Source organism: Macaca nemestrina, chromosome 5 (genome assembly GCF_043159975.1).
Source record: "Macaca nemestrina isolate mMacNem1 chromosome 5, mMacNem.hap1, whole genome shotgun sequence".
NCBI classification, from domain to species: domain Eukaryota; kingdom Metazoa; phylum Chordata; class Mammalia; order Primates; family Cercopithecidae; genus Macaca; species Macaca nemestrina.
In genome coordinates, this window is record NC_092129.1 from 102,848,615 (window position 1) to 102,869,192 (window position 20,578).

General features: G+C 35.4%; 1 protein-coding gene and 1 pseudogene across 1 annotated transcript in view; one reads left to right on the forward strand and one right to left on the reverse strand.

The window, feature by feature from the left end:
- The window catches only part of LOC105495831 (malic enzyme 1), a 229,187-nt gene that overhangs the window by 44,636 nt on the left and 163,973 nt on the right, over positions 1–20,578 (forward strand). The gene's annotated exons all lie outside the window — the stretch shown is intronic.
- On the reverse strand, positions 1,994–2,998 carry LOC112429204 (glyceraldehyde-3-phosphate dehydrogenase pseudogene; annotated as a pseudogene).

Here is a 20,578-nt window from a genome sequence, read left to right on the forward strand (position 1 = left end):
GAAAGAAAGTGATTGGCTGGGCATGGTGACTCACACCTGTAATTCCAGAACTTTGGGAGGCCAAGGCAGGCAGATCACCTGAGGTCAGGAGTTCGAGACCAGCCTGGCCAACATGGTGAAACCCCGTCTCTACTAAAAATACAAAAATTGCTGAGCGTGCTGGTGGTCACCTGTAATTCCAGATACTACGGAGTCTGAGGTAGGAGAATTGCTTGAATCCAGGAGGCAGAAGCTTCAGTGAGCTGAGATTGCTACTGCACTCCTGGGTGACAGAGTGAGATTCCGTTTCAAAAAAAAAAAAAAGTAATATTGATCATAATTAAGCTTACCTTTGATATGCTAATTACCCCTATTATATATATTTTTACAGGTTAAAACAAAGATTCCAAATTTTTCTGAAATGAGGAGAATATTACTTTCTAAATTGAGTCAAAATTAAATAATCTTAAAGGAGCTCTTTTGTTCTTTCCCTTAAATGAAATAGTAGTCACCTTTGAGATGCCTAAAATATAGAACACAATTTTTCTAGCACTACTTATTCATTGTATTAGTTTCAATACTTTTTGAAACAAGAAACATTTGAAATAAATAAATATTAATACTTTTAACAACAGCAATGACAAAAGTTCAAGTTGAATATGTTTTTGCTACTTTTGGCTCTGAATTTAAAGATAAAAAACAAATGTTTAAAGTATATACCACAAACACAAAAGCTATTGAAAGTACTGTCCTTAAAAGGAATATTTCAGGAGTATTATCTGAAAGCAAAATTGAATGTGAATGTCACGTAGCTGTATTGATATAGTGGTAATATTTATCATACTGTGCTACATAACCCTTTGTATAAAGAAAAGAGTTGAACACATCATCCCTTTGTATAAAGAAAATAATTAGACAAGTATCTATAGATGATCCAAATGACATTAAATTTTTTCTATTGATACATATTAGGTATACATATTTTGGGGATATATGTGATAATTTAATACATTCATATAATTTGTAAAGATCAAATCAGTGTAATTGGGATATCTATCACCTTAAATATTTATCTTTTCCTTATGCTGGAAAAATTCAGATTATCTTCTTCTAGCTGTTTTGAAATATACAATAGTTCTTATTTCTTCCATCGATCTGCATACTAAACTACATTAATAGCACATATCCATGTTATGTTCATATAATAGTTACATTAACAGTGACTAAATTTTTTTCATGGAAGAACAGGAGTTAGAATTTACTGTTAATTGTATTGCAAAGTAATTGTTTTCTGTGTATATAAGCATATTATTTTAAATACACAAATGATTAGATATTCATATTGAGAAAATAATGAAACAAATATTCAGAAAGAAGAAACTTAAAAATGTCTAGTGTCATCATACCATAAAACCCTGACAGACACAATACATACTATTTTCCTTATAGATGAAGGAATCAGACTATATAACCTATTTCTTGCCTTACTATAGGCAAGAAACCTACAGTATTTTCCTTATAGATGAAGGGATCATGCTATGTACACTCTTTCTTGCCTTACTGTCTTCTCTGAGTAATGTATCATAAACATCTGTGCATGTCCAAAAATATATTTCTATATAAAGAATCTTAATACGAGCATAATAAAAAGCTGTTTTAAATTCAAGGATGTTTATTGAAATTCTGTTTCTGTGAGATACTAAGTACTAACAATGATAAGAAATGTAGAAGAGCTTGAATCAAATGAAGTATTTGGGTTGAAGTCGATAGAAATCTCAATAGCAACAAAATTTTGTTTGTTTGTTTGTTTGTTTGGCTAAGCACAGGGGATTTTATTGATGGTACATGACAAGGTGGGGCTCCCTCAGCTCCTCCCTTTTAGGGGGTCTGCATGGAAACTGTGAGGAGGGGAGATTCTCAGTGTGGTGGGGGACTGAGTATGGCAGGGACTCCCCAGCAGTGAGGGCGGCTCTCTTCCTGTCATGCTCTCACTGGGGCTGGTGGTCTGGGGGTCTTACTCCTTGGAAGCCATGTGGGCAGAGGTCCACCACCCTGTTGCTGCAGCCAAATTCATTGTTATACTAGGAAATGAGCTTGACAAAGTGGTCGTTGAGGGCAATGCCAACCCCCACATCGAAGGTGGAAGAGTGGATGTCACTTTTGAAGTCAGAGGAGACAACCTGGTGCTCAGTGTAGCCCAGGATGCCTTTGAGGGGGCCCTCTGATGCTTGCTTCACCACCTTCTTGACGTCATCGTATTTGGCAGGTTTTTCCGGATGGCAGGTCAGGTCCACCAATGACGTGTTGGCGGTGGGGACACGGAAGGCCATGCCAGTGAGCTTCCCATTTAGCTCAGGGATGACCTTGCCCACAGCCTTGGCAGCACCAGTAGAGGTAGGGATGATGTTCTGGAGGGCCCTGTGGCCGTCACACCACAGTTTCCCATAGGAGTCATCCACAGTCTTCTGGGTGGCAGCGATGGTGTGGACTGTGGTCATGAGTCCTTCCACGATACCAAAGTTGTCATGGATGCCCTTGGCCAGGGGCGATAAGCAGTTGGTGGTGCAGGAGACATTGCTGACGATCTTGAGCTGTTGTCATATTTCTCATGGTTCACACCCATCGCGAACATGGGGGCATCAGCAGAGGGTGCAGAGATGATGACCATTTTGGCTCCTCCCTGCAAGTGAGCCCCAGCGTTCTCCATGGCAGTGAAGACGCCAGTGGACTCCATGACATACTCAGTGCCAGCATCACCCCATTTGATTTTGGAGGGATCTTGCTCCTGGAAGATAGTGATGGGATTTCCACTGATGACAAGCTTCCCGTTCTCAGCCTTGACAGTGCCATGGAATTTGCCATAGGTGGAATTATACTGGAACATGTAGATGGTGTTGTTGAGGTCAATGAAGGAATCATTGATGGCGACAATATCGACTTTACCAGAGTTTAAAACAGCCCTGGTGACCAGGCACTCAATATGACCAAATCTGTTGACTGCAGTCTTCACCTTCACCATGGTGTCTCAGGGATGCAGCTGGCAGTGCACGAGAAGATGCAGCTGTCTGTCGAATGGGAGGAGCAGAGAGCCGCAGCAAGTATTTTTGAGAGCTTTTACTATATTAGATGTTTTTCTCGGGCTTAGGATACTTTGGTGTGCATATATTCCAAAAGAAGAAGAGACAAACATATAAAATAAATAAATTGTCTAGAATGTTTGAAGGTGATAAGTGTTATGGAGAAAGAGAACAGGAAAAGGGGGATCAGGAGTGTCAGTTGCTTTGCAGGAGGCAGTTGTAATTTTACATAGAGTGGACAGTGTAGGTCTCATTGGAAGATGATATTGGAGGAGTTAGGGGGGAAGTCACAAAGATAGGAGTGGAAACATGCCAGATGGAAGGAACAGCCAATGCCAAGGCCCTCAGTGGGAACATGCCTGGAGACCAGGAGCAGCATGGAGACCACTGTGTCTGAAGTGGAGTGAGAGAGATGGAGAATAGGAGATGAGTTCACAGAGGTAGGTCAATGAGCGGGTATAGGTCTTAGGGCTTCCTGTAGGCTCTTTGGAAGAACATTGGCTTTTACTGTTAGCTAAATGAAAAGCCGTAAATGGTCTTACACAGTTACATGATATGATCTAATATTTTTAAAAAGAACATTCTGGTTGCTGTGTTGAGAACAGACTAAAGCAAAAGAAGAATCAGGGACCCTTGTTAGGAGACTATTACAGTAAACCCAGTGAGAGATGAGAGTGGCTCAGATTAGGAGGGTAATAATGGAATTAGGGGTAAGTTTTAAAATCCAAATTCTGTATAAAAATGTAGACAGTCACAAGAACTTTCTACTGGACTGAAAGCTTCCTAGAGTAGTGATTGAAAGTATGGGCTCTGGAGTAGGTAGCCATTTTCACTTACTGGTTTCGCCTCCTGTTGTAGTCTGGTATAAGGTATTTAACTTTTCTGTGCTTCAGTTTCCTCATTTGTAAATTGGGAGTAATACTACAGTCTGCCACATCTTATCCATACTTTTAAATTCCAAAACTCTGAAATTCAAGACAGTAAAAAAATCTCATTTGGGACAAAACCGGATCTTATCTGAAATCATTGGCAGCAGTACCAAAGACTATATATAGTCTTTTAAGTCTAAGTCTAGCAGTAAACTGGATTTATAAGACTATAATAGTCTATCTCACTTACTATCATTTGTTTTTCTGTGGAAATACTAATGTATTTGATTACGGGGGCGTTCTTAGAAATAAATATGTTTACATATATAAACTTATATAAGTATATGTTTTTTTATGTATGTATTTAGAGAGATGGGTGGCTGGGGAAGGGGAGAGGAAGAAATGGGGAAGAGGGTAGAGGTAGGAAAGCATTTGTGGCAAAATGCGTATAAATGTTGAATCTAGGTGGAAGTATTTATTGTATTATTCTTTCAACTTTTCTGTAATATTTGAAATTTAAGTAAGGAATGCTTTATTACCAGAGAAAGCAAAGTTTCTAAGTCCATTTCTGTATGACCTCTTCATACAGTTTTCTGTCATATTGCAATTTAGTGTGTATATTTTATTGAATGTTTGATGATTTTGAAGTTTTCCAGTAAAATAATTATGGCTTCTCCTATAATTATAAAAAAAATCCTATTTGAAATTGTGTTATGTGGCATAAATTTAAGTGTTGTATTTAATTAGAAAGGGAATTGTGGATGTGTGAATGCTGTGAATGATGGATCTTCCATTAGCATATAGATGAATTTTATTTTTAAGCCAAAATGGAAAAATGTCTAGTAAACCTTATCTACTACAACAGCAGGTATTTGAAGACATTCAGAAAGTAAAGAGAAGAATTATATGCCTAATTCTATTAATACTTACTGTGTATGGTTTTGGTGGTAGCACTTAGGAACACAGTGAAAATTAAAGGTTAATAGTACTTCAAGCACTGAGTTTAACATAGTTAAAAACAGATATATCTTTTGATCACATTTTTAAGTATATGTCTTAATGCTGTGATACTTTTCTGTGGATAGATTTTTTTTTTATTTTGAATATGGCATTAAAATCTGGGTAGGTATCCCAAAATAAATTCTTGTATGACTAATACTATTTCTATTTTTTTTCTAAATGACTGCTGGGATATTCATTTATTGGTTTTGTGGGGAATTTATTTGCTTTTTGGCATAGATACTTTGTGTGGGTTTTTCAGATGTCATAGATAATCATTTTTAAGAATATTTTTGGGCTTGCTTGGATTGTCTTGTTCCCATGTGCCAAAATCATTTTAATTCTTGCAGAATTTCCAGTATTTGGTAGTGCAGTCTGCTTATGTCACTGTGCCTAATTGTGGTTAGTTTGTATATAGACGTGTGATTTTTGGAAGCTAGAGACAATTTTTTTTTTTATTTTTGCAGACTGCTGAGCTTCCTATATTACTTAAGTTACCTGTATGTTGTGAAACTTTTTTTTTAAAGAAAAGTTTTGTGCAAATTGATAATGCAGCTATATGTAATGGATAGCTAAAGCAGATTCATATAATTTCTTTGGAAATATTTCTACCTACTGTATTTTTACACCACATTTTCTTTTTTTTTTCAATTTTTTATTTTATTTATTTATTTATTTTTTAAAATTTATTTATTTATTAATATTATTATACTTTAAGTTCTAGGGTACATGTGCATAATGTGCAGGTTTGTTACATATGTATACTTGTGCCATGTTGGTGTGCTGCACCCATCAACTCGTCAGCACCCCTCAACTCGTCAGCACCCCTCAACTCGTCATTTACATCAGGTATAACTCCCAATGCAATCCCTCCCCCCTCCCCCCTCCCCATGATAGGCCCCGGTGTGTGATGTTCCCCTTCCCGAGTCCAAGTGATCTCATTGTTCAGTTCCCACCTATGAGTGAGAACATGTGGTGTTTGGTTTTCTGTTCTTGTGATAGTTTGCTAAGAATGATGGTTTCCAGCTGCATCCATGTCCCTACAAAGGACACAAACTCATCCTTTTTTATGGCTGCATAGTATTCCATGGTGTATATGTGCCACATTTTCTTAATCCAATCTGTCACTGATGAACATTTGGGTTGATTCCAAGTCTTTGCTATTGTGAATAGTGCCACAATAAACATAGGTGTGCATGTGTCTTTATAGCAGCATGACTTATAATCCTTTGGGTATATCCCCAGTAATGGGATGGCTGGGTCATATGGTACATCTAGTTCTAGATCCTTGAGGAATCGCCATATTGTTTTCCACAATGGCTGAACTAGTTTACAATCCCACCAACAGTGTAAAAGTGTTCCTATTTCTCCACATCCTCTCCAGCACCTGTTGTTTCCTGACTTTTTAATGATTGCCATTGTAACTGGTTACACTGCATTTTCTAGGATTTATCTCCCTCTCTTTTGAGTTCTGATTAGCTACATATTATTATACCATGTATTTGGCGATTATTCATGTTTCTACTTTTGATATTTCTAATGTTCTATCAAAATATGCTTGATCTCTTTTTTTGGTATTTTACCATTCATTTTGTCTCAACTGGATTGTAAGATTCTAGAGAAAAGGGATCATATTATATAAATTATTCTTGTATTTCTCATGCTATTTAGATTTAATGCCTGGTTGGTGTTCAATTAATATATGTTGTTTGCTATCTCAGAGAAATTGTAACTTAGAATTACTTTATTCATTCACTCACACAGAAAAAAATGTAAAGTATTCATATATTCTTTATTTCTCCTACTGTTTAAGCATATTATTCTGACAGGCAAATTCTCATAAATAATAGATATTAAAGAAATTGGACACACTCTAAGGAATCAGACTGTGAGGACATGAAATATTATTATTATTGTTTTACTTTTGAGAAGGAGTCTTACTCTGTCACCCAGGCTGGAGTGTAGTGGCATAGTCTCAGCTCACTGCAACCTCTTTTTCCTGGATTCAAGTGATTCTCCTGCCTCAGCCTCCCAACTAGCTAGGATTACAGGCATGCGCCACCATGCCCAGCTACTTTTTTGTATTTTTTTAGCAGAGACAGAGTTTCACCATGTTGCCCAGGCTGGTCTCGAACTTCTGGGCTCAAGAGAGCCACCCGTCTTGGCCTCCCAAAGTGCTGGGATTACCACCATACCTGGCTTCATTCACTCATCCATATACAGGGCATGACTGATTTGATTTTGGCAAACAGAATGGGCTAAAACAGTTTTCTGGGGATAGTCTTCTTTAAAAAAGCATTTTCCAGAGTTCGATTAGATCAGTACTTTTGGTTCACCAAAAAATTATGATGAAAAAAGTATTCAGTGCTCGAATTAACTGGAGAAAAACGGAATTAAATGAAATCAAACAGGATTCTTTACAGCAAAGTTTCTCAGACTGATAACCTATTTTGTGAGTTTTTTGGATGGCAAGAATTAGATTTAATAAAGTAGTATATATAGCCTAATTATTGGCACAAAGTAGATATTCTCAAATGGTGGTTATTGTTACTGGTATTATTTTAACTCTCAGGTTTCTTGATGATCAAATAGATTATGGTATCATGTACCAAATTTCAGAATATTGGAATATTTGAGAGAGATAGAAAGTTCATTTGGGGGGCCAGATGTAGTGGTGCATGCCTGTAATCCCAGTACTTTGAGGGGCCAAGGTAGACGGATCAGTTTAGTTTAAGAGTTCAAGACCAGCCTGGACAACATAGTGAAACCCCGTCTTTACAAAAAATACAAAAATCAACTGGTGTGGTGGTGCGTGCTATGGTCCAGCTACTCAGAAGGCTGAGGTGGGAGGATTGCTTGAGCCTGGGATGTTGAGGCTGCAGTGAGCTGTGATTACACCACTGCACTCTTTCTAGCCTGTGGGGTAGAATGAGATCCTGTGAAAAGAAAGAGAGAGAAAGGGAGGGAGGGAGGAAGGGAGGGAAGGGGAGGGGATGGGAGGGAAGGGGAGAGTTGAGTTTATTTTTGAGACATGCTAAATTTTAAATGTCTTTTGGACTTCCAGGTAGAAGGGTCTAATAGTCAATTAAATATATGGACCTGGAACTTAGTAGATGATATACTTAAAACATGCTAACATTTTAACTTGCATATTATATATGCTGCGCGAATGGTATCTGTTCCGAGTTTGGCAATGTCACAGATTATCAACAAGTGTAATTGTTAAAAAGATTTAATCAATAAGATATTCTATTATGTTGCTATATGTCTTCATAGAAGATTCTTTGAAAAATGCATAAAAGGAAATACTAAAATCAGCCAAAACAAAATATTAAAGTATTTTTTCTACATTTAGTAATACATTTTTATACTTTTTTCCTTTAGAATCCCAAAAGGACTTGAAGTAGAGTATTCATTATTTAAATTGTGGGGACTAAGCTTACATATTATTACTTAATGTGTAATTTCATGTGAGGAAGTATGTCTAGTATGCCATCATGACCATGATTAGAAATGGAGATGTATACATATATGAGAGTCTAAATAATGTTTACTTACATGGAAACATATAGTTTCTGCAGATGTATAGCCAATAGTGTTGTCTCATATGATGAGGGTGTCAGTTTTAATTGATATTTGATTTGTGAAATAGCAGCAAGAAAAGAAGCTTAAAAAGAATAAACGTAGAAAGAAACCTTCCCAAATCTAATATTCCTTTAACCAAAAAATGTTCTCATTTTATAGTACAGATTATAAGTACGCTATCAAAGGAGAGATTAATAGAATGAAACTTTCATATTGTTCTTGCTTTATAAATTTTCTCTAGTTTTAAATCTACCTGGCTTTTTTCGTATATCTATTTTAATGATATACTGTATAGTATGGTAATTTTCCTTGATTAAGTTTTAAGTACTTCAATAACTCAGTGATTGTAAAATGAGCCTAAGTTTTTTATGGAAAAGAAACATGGTTTCACAGCCAGTTTTAATAACTGCAAATTAAAATTCTAATGTTTGAAATAAGACTGTGGCACTGTCTTAGTCAATTTGGGCTGCTATAATACACTACCATAAACTGGGTACTTTAACAGTGACAGAAATGCGTTTCTCACAGTTCTGGGGAGGCTGGGAAGTCCGAAAGCAGGGTGTCAGCATGGTTGTGTTCCAGTAAGGACCCTCTTCTGGGTTGCAGACTGCCAGCTTCCTGTTGTTTCCTCACGTTGCAGAAAGCAGAGAGCTCTCTGGGGTCCCTTTTTTAAAGGGCACTAATCATATGACCTAAGTCACCTCCCAAAGGCCCCATCTCCTAATACCATCATATTGGGGGTCAGGATTTCAAAATACATTAATTTTGGGGTACACATTCAGTCTGTTGCAGGAACTTTCAATAGTTTAATGCTATTCTACTTGTTATTTGACAATTATAATGTAAACTGTCAGGTGATTCAGTACCCAGAGGTTAGTAGACATGCCTTGCTGTCCTAGGTCCTCATACGCTGAGATATGTGGAGCTAGCTTTTTTTCATGGACCAGAATGGGAGTTTCTGGGAAGAGGTGAGAGGTGGTCCTAAACCTTTAGGTAGTCCGGGATACTAGAGCTGCCCAGGTGAACCAGAACTATTCTTAATTGGATTTGCCTTTTTAAAATTAAACTACTTTAGAATCTTTAGAAATATCTAGGAAACTTTTGAGAACCAGGGAATATTTTTGGCTTATAGTTCTGGTTTAGTATGTGACTTTTATTTTTTACTGTGTTATAATTGTTTGCATTTCTAGAAGTTCTCTTAAACATCAAATAGTTGATGTTTAAGAGGGCAGCTAGCTTTTAATACTTCCAGAAAAGTGACCATTTTGATGTTAAATATTAATAACATTTTCACTACTTATCTATGGCAATAAGCCTTTGATTTTGATTTATACTTATTCTGTAATATTATTTTGTCCATTTATCTCATTTCCCTTGAAACTGGCTTAACCCTACTTTAAGGTATGAGAAAAAGAAATACTTGGTGTAATTTTTTTCAAAGATGTGAAACAAGTCAGATGGAATGTCTGGACTAGTTCAAGTCTTAACTGTTACCTCAGTTGATTTTATAGTTAAAGATAATTATTTATTAAAAGTTGATTTTTATTTATTATAGAGATATAGATGATTTCTTAAATTATGAATTTAAACTAATTATTTTTTCCAAGCAGAATAAAAGTTATTTTTATGAAAATGTATATATGACTTGTGCTAAATAGGAGTGAGGTAGAGTATCGTATATCTTAAGTACTGGAAATTCAGCGAGTGCCCAGTAGTAGTTTAAAATACCAAACTATCTTCTTTCCTAAGCATTGCCTTAATGAGGAAAAATTTGGAGAATGGAAAAAATGTAGACATATTTCAAACATCAGTTCTTTACATCAAGATCTAAGAGTTGTCTAAATTTGTGCATAGACATATAAATCTTTTTAGCAATGCAGTGAAACTTATCTTTTACTGTAAAATGCCATTAAAAATATAAAGTAACAGTTCATCGGGTCTCCATATACATCTAGAGATTGTACATGTGGAAAACTTGAATGGAAATTTAGTTTAGGATCCAAAAATAACTTTTCAACAATCTGTGTGGTACATTCAGGTGTTCTGACTTAAGTTTACACATAGCATATGGAGAATTAAGAAAAATTGCCAATTTTTATCTCAGGTGATATTTATGCAAGTCTATTAATTTGAGCATTATTTCTTCATCTTTTAGAAGAGTATTTATTTTTAAGGAAGATTATAAATCTCATTCCTCTTTACCCAAAATAAAGAATTTTTTAAAAGGAGGCATAGTTCTTATATCACTTTGCATCCCCTACCCAAATCACTTCTGGAATAGTGTATTTAGTTTTGCATACCATGGTTTTGAAGTGTCATTGATATCCGAGAAAGTGACAATAGCAGTGACAGTTATTGAAAACTTGTCGTGTGAGAAACAGTTGGTGGAAATAGGAATGTTTAGCCTAAAAGGAAAGACTTGAAAGTTAAGCCGTCAATTATTTGAAAGATTTTTATATACAAGAAAGTGTATGCTTGCATGGCATAGCTTCAGAATGTAGAACTTAAATTACTAGATGAGATGTAAAGCCACATACCCACAACCATGTCATTTTTGACAAAGTCAACGATAACAAACAATGGAGAAAGAACTCCCTATTCAATAATGGTGCTACAGTAACTGGCTACCAATATGTAGAATATTGAAACAGAACCCATTCCTTTCACAATTAACTCAAGATAGATTAAAGACTTAAATGTAAAACCTAAAACTATAAAAACCTAGAAGAAACCTTAAGAAATACCATTCTGGACCAGGCGAGGTAGCTCACGCCTGTAATCCCAGTACTTTGGGAGGCCAAGGCGGGTGGATCACAAGTTCAAGAGATAGAGATCATCCTGACCAATGTGGTGAAACCCTGATTCTACAAAAATACACAAAATTAGCCAGGTGTGGTGGTGGGCGCCTGTAGTCCCAGCTACTTGGGAGGCTGAGGCAGGAGAATCAGTTGAACCCAGGAGACGGAGCTTGCAGTGAGCCAAGATTGTGCCGCTGCACTCCAGCCTGATGACAAAGAGCGAGACTCCATCTCAAAAAAAAAAAAAAAAAAGAAAGAAATACCATTCTGGACATTGGCCTTGGCAAATAATTTATGACTAAGTCCCCAAAAGCAATTGCAACCAAAACAAAAAAAGGACCCTTATTAAAGATTCTGCACAGCAAAAGAAATTATTACAAGAATAAACAGACAACCTACCAAATGGGAAAAAATATTCACAAACTATGCATCTGGCAAAGCTCTAATATCCAGAATCTATTAATATAAGGAACTTAAATTTACAAGCAAAAAACAAACAATCCCATTAAAAAGTGGGCAAAAAACATAACAGACACTTCTCAAAAGAAGACATGAAAAAATGTTGAGCATCAGTGAGAAGTGCAAATCAAAACCACAATGAGATACCATCTCATACCAGTCACAATGACTATTATTAAAAAATTTTTAAAAATCAGACGTTGGTGAGATTACAAAGAAAAGAAATGCTTATACACTGCTGGTGGGAATGTAAATTATTTTAGTCACTGTAGAAAGCAGTTTGGAGATTTCTCAAATAACTTAAAACTGAACTACCATTCAACCCAGCAATTCCATTATTGGGTATATACCCAAAGGAAAATAAACCATTCGGCCAAAAAGACACATGCACTTGTATGTTCATTGCAGCATTATTCACAAAAGCAAAGACATGGAATCAACCTAGATGCCCACCATCTGTGGACTGGATAAAGAAAATGTGGTCATATACACATGGAATACTACACAGCCATAAAAAGAATGAAATCATGTACTTTGCAGCAACATGGATGCAGCAAATTGTCAATTTTAACTCAATACCATATGTTTTATTGTATATTTTGTAATAATATTTTATTTTTGCTATGGTAAAATTTATAAAATAGTTGATAGAAGGATTCCAAATTAAATATTATCTGCTTAAAATATATCCTTAAAGTTATCAAATTTTATTTTTTTCTAAGCAAAGAAGTTTCTCATTTAACAGTATAAACCCTTATCTTAGTATGATTGGTGGCTGAATTAATGGCATTCATAATAATTTGGGGAGTATCATATTTTACATATTTTACAAAAATAGTGCTGCCTTGTTAAATAAAACATTTTCACTATGAAATGAGGTAATTTATTTTGAAAGCTGAAAATGTGCAAGTATATTATTTCCCTGTTTAAATACGATCATTTTTATTGTAAATGTGCCAAATAAATGCCATCTGCCTGATGAAATCAGTGTTACCTTAGGATTCTTTCCAGTGCTTTTTACCATGGAAAGTACTTTGGAGTTTATCAGAACAATAGTCGATTTATACTTAATTAATTGGGTGCTTCTACTAGTTTTAAAGTGAATAAATGAAGAAGTTATATAAAATTATTTTGTGTACATTTTGAGTCCACTTTTATTTGGAAACAATAGTTGAGCTGTGATTTGTAGAGACTGAGTCAGTAACATTTGCTATTTGTTGATTTCTAAAATCTGCTCATTTTATAATAGAAAACAATAATTCTAAGGAAAGTATCACCAGGTGGTAAATGCCAGAGTTGGCACTTGAACTTGTTTTCTTTCTCCTAATCCTCTGCATTAGTAAGAGTCCTCCAGAGAAACAAAACCAATAGTATATATATGTGTGCGTGTGTATGTATGTATGTATGTATATGTGTGTATATGTATGTGTGTATACATTTTAAGGAATTGTTCCATGAGACTGTGGAGGCTGGCAAGTCTAAAATCTGCAGTTTGAATCTGAAGACAGTCTGCTGGTAGAATTTCTTCTTCTTCAGGGGAGGTCAGTCTTTTCTAATAAGGTTTCAGCTGATTGGATGAGGCCCATACACATTGTGGAGGGTAATCTGTTTTATTCAGAATCTACTGATTTAAATATTAGTATCATCTAAAAACTACCTTCATGGAAGCATTTAGAATGTTTGATCAAACATCTGGGTACTATGCCTAGCTCGGGTGACACATGAAAATAGCCAATACATATTCCTAGACCAGTGTCGGGTCTTCTTATCTTAGATTGATTATGTTTTCCAACTCGACTGTGAGTTGTTCAAAGAAGCTGCACTCTATCATGTAGCTTCCTGGACCTTTCCCTATTAGTATGTGTTCTGAATTTCAAAAGGTAAAATGATATATTATGCTTGTTAATTAAGATTATTTTCTCAAATATGGGGATGTTTACATGTGAGGAGTTTCATATATTGCTTTCCAGAGGAGCTTAATTCTAGCAGATGTTTCTTAGGAATATGACTCTACTATGGTTTCACTTGTAAAAGTTCCTAATACTGACTGGATTAATTGTAGTAATTTAACATTTAAATCTAATTTTAGAAATTGTCAGATCATGTTATTGACCATTCAGTTCTTCCAGAAGCTTCTTGCTTTGTTTTCTTCCCAACTCTGCCATCTTTTATAGTCTTTTAAATTATTGACTATGTTTATTACTTCCTTTCTCCTTCCTTCCATTACCAGAAATTTATTGAGTGTCCACTGCATGCCAGGCACTTTACTAAGCATTGAGATTAGGTAAATAAAGACTTAATTTCTGTATGTGTGGAATTTACAGGTAATATTCAAGTGAACAAAGAAATACATGAGTACTGTTTGTGTTATGAAGGAAATGAACAGAGGAGAGTGAGAAACAGTAACAGGGAATTTCCGTTCACAGTATAGTTAGGGATGTACCTCTGAGGAGGTAATATTTAGGCTGCCAGTTGAAGGATAAGGAAGCAGCTTGTGAAAATCAGGAAAAAAGAAAGAAAGAAAGAAAGAAAGAAAGAAAGAAAGAAAGAAAGAAAGAAAGAAAGAAAGAAAGAAAGAAAGAAAGAAAGAAAGAAAGAAAGAAAGAAAGAAAGAAAGAAAGAAAGAAAGAGAGAAAGAGAGAAAGAAAGAAAGAAAAGAGAAAGAAAGAAAGAAAAAGAGAAAGAAAGAAAGAGGAAGGAAGGAAGGAAGGAGGGAAGGAAAAGGAAAGGAAGGAAGGAAGGAGGGAAGGAAAAGAAAAGGAAAGGAAGGAAGGGAAGGAAAGGAGGGAGGGAGGGAGGGAGGGAGGGAAAGGAAAGGAAGAACCTTTGAGCCTGAGGGAATAGCATGTTCAAAAGATCTGGGAGTGGGGAGGTGGCATGAGATGAAGTTTGAGGTAGACAGCAGTCTCATGCAGGGTGTGTGGTATCATAATAGAGTTTCATTATAGTGCTTAATCCATTTAAAAAGCCATTGAATATTTGAAGTAGAGGAACGACAGCATCTAACTAAAGTTTTAAAAGATTACTCTGGCTACTATGTGGATACAATATTAGAAATGAGAGCTAGAATGGAATGGAAAGAGCACTAAGAAGACTTGCAGTATTGGATCCCTTTCCAATCCTAATTGCTTTGAATGCACTTGATCCTCTTAGGATATGGAGCAAGGAAATCAAGAAAAGCTGTAACCTAATAGAGTTGCCAGTAGCAGCAACCAGTTCACTTGGGAATAATTCCACAGTCTTGTAGTCCTGTATTGATGGCTATAGGTAGGTGAGGTGATAGGGATATGATATGGATACACAGCACCTAGGTATATACACAGACTCTAAATACATCAGCTGGAGATAAGAAGGTCTCCTCTACATAAGAATTTCTCGAGCCGAGATTTTGCCACTGCACTCCAGCCTGGGCAACAACAGAGCGAGACTCCATCTCAAAAAAAAAAAATTCTCAGGCTTTCAGGCTTAATATAGTTCATTTTATTTATAGCCCAAGTCAATTTCCCACTATCTTGTCCTTTGCTCACTGCACAAATTCATCCTGAACCAATCCTTTCTTACCCTCCCAGAAGAGTCAGTTAGATCATGTTCTATGCAGCCAGTAAGTATTATTCATTTCATTTCCATGCACCTATTTTTTAATTAAAATATTATTCGTGTGGGGGTGGAGTGCTGTAATTCTGCCTGCACAGTTCAATTTCAGCTGGGCCTTCTGCTCCTCAGTGTTTTGTTCCAGCTGTGTTTTTGGCTCATCTCACTCCTGCATTTACAAGAATGTAAACACTCTGCAGCCTTATCCTCCTTATCTCAGATATTTCTCTCCATGTCCCCCATGAATTCATTGGTTCAACATTTTATTTCCATGAACTAAATCTAATACATTTTCTTTCTTCAATTATTTCCTTCTTAATCTGTTCAACTAACTACAGTGATCCATTCCACCCACTAAAATGTTGGTACTTGCTAAGGTTTTATTCTGGGTTCTATTTTTTTTATTCTGTATATTCTCTTAGTCACATGTAACTGAAGAATTTCCAAGTTAATATCTGTAGCCTAGATTTCTTTTGCTAAGATTATTACTCATATTTTCAACTATTAAGTAGCTCGCCTTGTGTGGAAAACAACTACTTCCACTGACCCACTCCCCAGCCTAACATCCCAGGCTCCCTTGTTTTCTAACGTTTAGGGTGCAACATCATTCATTCAGTTGTCTAAACCAAACACCTCAGAGATATTCAGGATTGTTTCCCCTTCCTTTCCCTTTTTGAGCATTAGAAATTGTACCCTTTAATTATCTGTCGAGTCTCTTTTGTCCTTTCAATCCTCATTGCCACTTTTTTTAGCTAGGTTCTTCTTGTTTCTTTCCTGGACTACTACTGCATATTTACCCTTGAAAACTGTCAAAAGAGAGTGGATTTTCAAAAAGATGTATCTAATTATGTCATTCTCCTGACTAAAATAACTGAATGGCTCCTCATTTCCCCCATGATAAAATTCAAACTCTTTAGCATGATATTCAAGGATTTTTGTAATCTGACTCCTTTGCCTGCGTCTCTGTCATCTCTTTCCTGTTTCTTCCACTCAGGTCCCTACAGCAAGTTGAATGCCCTCAAAATCCCCTGGGCATTTTCACAATCTAAATCATATTGACGGTGTAGTAACTGACTTTCTTTTCTATCTACTGATTTTTTTTTTTCTTGAGGGTCGCAACTCTGTATCTTTCAGCTCTACCCCTGAACTTAGTAGAATTAGCAATTTTTGTTAAGTGAGTAAGTGGGCAATAAAGCATGACAAACATTGCCAGCCTTGTATGTGCTTTGGACCTGAAGAGGGTTGGTTTGAATCCCTCCATTTCTTCTTACTAAATGTCTCATCTGAACTTTAGTTTCCTCTTCTGTAAAATCAGTATTGTTACTTTAAGTAAAGTGTTCCCTCTTAAACCTTTCTTTTGACAAGAGGTATATAAAACTTAAAAACTGATTTATCTAACATTCAAATGTACCTGAAGTTCTCAAATATCAAATTCTTTCTTATAAAGCAGAAGTTCCTTTTTCTAAGTATTGAAACTTAGTTTGACACGTGATTATGGAAATTATCATTGGAACGTAATTGGTTGTAATGTTATAACATGTATTTAGTAATATATAATAATGGAAAAGAATGGATGTCATCTGACTCATCAACTAAAATTATAATTTTAAGGACTGGATTTCAAAAAACCAAGCAAATGTAAATTATGTATTATAAATATCATTAATGAAGATATTTCTAAGACACTAATCAATCAAGATTGATATAAAAATTACTAAAAACAGTGTTTACAAGTATTCATAGAATGCAAAGGAAGCTATTAGGTTATTCTGCCTCATGACTAGTATATCATATTTAGTACCTTAAAGGAAATAAAAGTATTTCTGAAGACAGGTGGAAAGTGTTAAATCTAAGCAGTAATTTAAACTATGTAAAGTTTCTCAAGAAAGTCCTCACCCAGAAAACAATCTATTTTATTATTGGAGAGTTCTTTCTTTTTCACATGAGCAGATGAGCTCACTAATTTTTCTAGTAAGATAAATATGATACTGATGTTATGGACTTCTTTTTGCAAAGATTATTTCTTTACCAAATTTAATTTGTGACTTATCTTGCAGTTATAAGACATTCCTAACATGTGACTGTTAAAGTCTTAGAGATGGTAATATGGTTTCTTTATTATGTTTCATTATTTCTCATGTAACAAAATAGAACACAGAGTTTATTTTAAAATGTGAAAAGTTACACCAATGAAATTCATTTTTTAGTGTCAAAAATAAGGAAGTAATTAGAGTGCTTGTATAATAAGTAAGTCACTATTATGAGCAATGCCAAAGAATATATTGAACTGTTTTCTTCTTGCTTTTATTTGGAAATGAGGTACATGCTAAAAAACCAAAACAAAACAAAACAAAAACCTCAAGCAATCCCAGAGGGCAGTCTTCTTTAGTTTGTACCCAGAGAAAACCACCAATGACTATGGTGGGAAGAACTCCTTGTGGTTGGAAAACAGATGAACAAGTTGCTGAAATTCTCATTTATGTATTAAGCCAGTTCAGTCAGTTGGAGAGTTATATGAAGGATTTCTGTTGTTCAACTATCTGCTAACTGCCACATTGAATTGAAAAAAAAAGAAGAAGAAGAAAGAGAAAATCTTCCCTCTGCTGTCTTCTCCAATCAATGGACAAATGTAAATATCTGAATAGAGAATATACCTTCTAGTTTGATACTTTAACAATATAGCAAACTGTCTTTGGCAAAGATTATTTCTGACTCATTCAACCTGATTTACAGGCATTTGTAACTTTCATTGTATCTAGTTTTTGTCAGGGTCTATATGAGAAAAATAATACCAAATAGAGAAAATTCTTTTATATCTTTCATTGAAACAGTGGTTAAAAACAATGTCTACTATATTGTTCAATGTGCTTTTTATAAAGACCCATTTGATAAATTCCTCTCAAAATCGAAGAAATGCCTTTTTTCTTCTTTCCCTCTTGCTAGAATTGAGAACTAATTCAGTTTTTCCTGCTGAACTTTGCGTATATAGTATTTTATGCTCAATTATAGTAGTTTTCTTTAGACTATCTTTTTCCTGTCTTTTCCCCACCCCCCATTCTATTAATTATTTTTAATTAATGAGTCTTGCAAACCCACATTTTAGATAGCTCTTAGCCGTTGAGTTCCTCCTAGGCTCAGTGGAGGGCTCGTGTCCTTTAAAAAAAAATCTGCCCCGCTTTAGCAGAGTGTCACACTTTCTTCCTCCTCCCGGGTATGGGGCACCTTACTGCAGCTCAGAGAAAACAGAGTAAATCTTGCATGTCTTCTGGATCTCTGTGGTTCCTCTCATTTTTCTATGGTTTGAATAATTTCATGATTTTACTGAATCTGTGACTTTATTAATTATTGCCTCAAACCTTTTTAAATTTATTTGAAACCACTAGTAATTTATTATATTTTAGTTCAAATGGAAAAAAAAGATCAGAAACTAAAACCATAATTAGAGTCTTTATTTTTTTAAAAATACTTTCTAAACACCAATCCTGTTGCCTTCCCAGCTGTGAACCAATCCTGTTGCCTTCCCAGCTGTGAATTGAGGGAATCTGAAGGCTGAGATCCCAAAGGCTTCATACATTTTTTTCAAATAATTATTTACCAACCTAGTACCTCTCCCTTTTAAATTAAGTTATTATATTATATATTTGGGAGTTTAAAAGGTTAAATTATTTTGATTGCCAGTATGCTGCCAAATATTGGGTTAAATTTAAGTATTTCCAAAAACTATGCTCTCAAATGTGCAATTGCACGTTTGAGAGTGACTGGTAATTTCATCAATGCCAGATGATTATCATTCCTCTTTCTGAAAAGACATTTTTGATAGAAAGTTATTTTTTTCTTTCTTATTACTAAATGTCAAAGAGTTTTGTTTAGCAATGTCATTTAATTCTTAGAACTTTTTCCAAGTCATATGCCAAAAAACACATAGAGATATATTACGGAAACTTATTTTGAATTGATGTACCAATTGACAACTAGATTATATTCTCTTTCAAAATTGTTGAAAGCAAAGAATTAGAAGTCACTTCAATTGCAAAAAGATTTGTTACCCCATCATCATAATCATCACTTTTTCAATTTCTGAAAACTATCTCCAAAAGTCTTTACCAAGATTTTTTAAATGGTCCAATATCTGTTATTTTTTCACTTAAAGTCATTAAAGTCATTTAATCTGAGATATTCATAAAGGGTTGGGAAAATTAAAATGTTAATTTTGATACATTTCCACAGTATAAACTTTTTCAATATAAAATGTGTGTATCTTGCACTTTTGTCATAAACTTGAAGTTACAGATTTGGTTCATTGACGTAGTGGAAAATACTTGCCATGTAACCTCATTGGCCCAAACAGTCCTCTTTATCAAATCTTACAGGTGAATTAGACTTACTTTCTGCCAGAAAAATTCTGACTTCATTTTTCAATCAAAATTTGTTAATGTTTCTTTTCTGATTTTTTTTTTTTTTTTTTTTTTTGTGTGAGATAGGGTCTGGTTCTGTCGCCTGGGCTGGAGTTCAGTGGCGCATTCTCAGTGCACTGCAGTCTCTGCCTCCTGAGTTCAAGTGATTCTCATGCCTCAGCGTCCCAAGAAGCTGGGGTTATAGGCCCCTGCCACCACACCCAGCTTTTTTAAATTTTATTTTATTTTATTTTATTTATTTATTTATTTTTGATAGAGATGGAGTTTTGCCACATTGGCCAGGTTGGTCTTGGATTCCTGGCCTTGGGGGATCTGCCTGCCTTGGCCTCCCAAAGTGCTGGGATTACAGGTGTGAGCTACTGCACCCAGCCTCTTTTTATTTTTATTTTTTGGCAGAGTTTCGCTCTTGTTGCCCCAGCTGAAGTGCAATGGCACAATCTCAGCTCACCACAACCTCTGTCTCCCAGGTTCAAGTGATTCTCCTGCCTCAGCCTCCCAAGTAGCTAGAATCACAGGCATGCGCTACCACACCCGGCTAATTTTGTATTTTTAGTAGAGATGGGGTTTCACCATGTTTCCCAGGCTGATCTTGAACTCCTGACCTCAGGCGATTCACCTGCCTCAGGCTCCCAAAGTGTTGGGATTACAGGCATGAGCCATCATGCCCAGCCCTGGCCCTTTTTTTAAATATTATAAACACCACTGAGAAATAATTTATAGAACACAGTTTACATGATTAATAAAAATCATAATGTCAAGATTAAAATGATGCAGATATAATTAGATTGATTTATCTATTTAAAAAT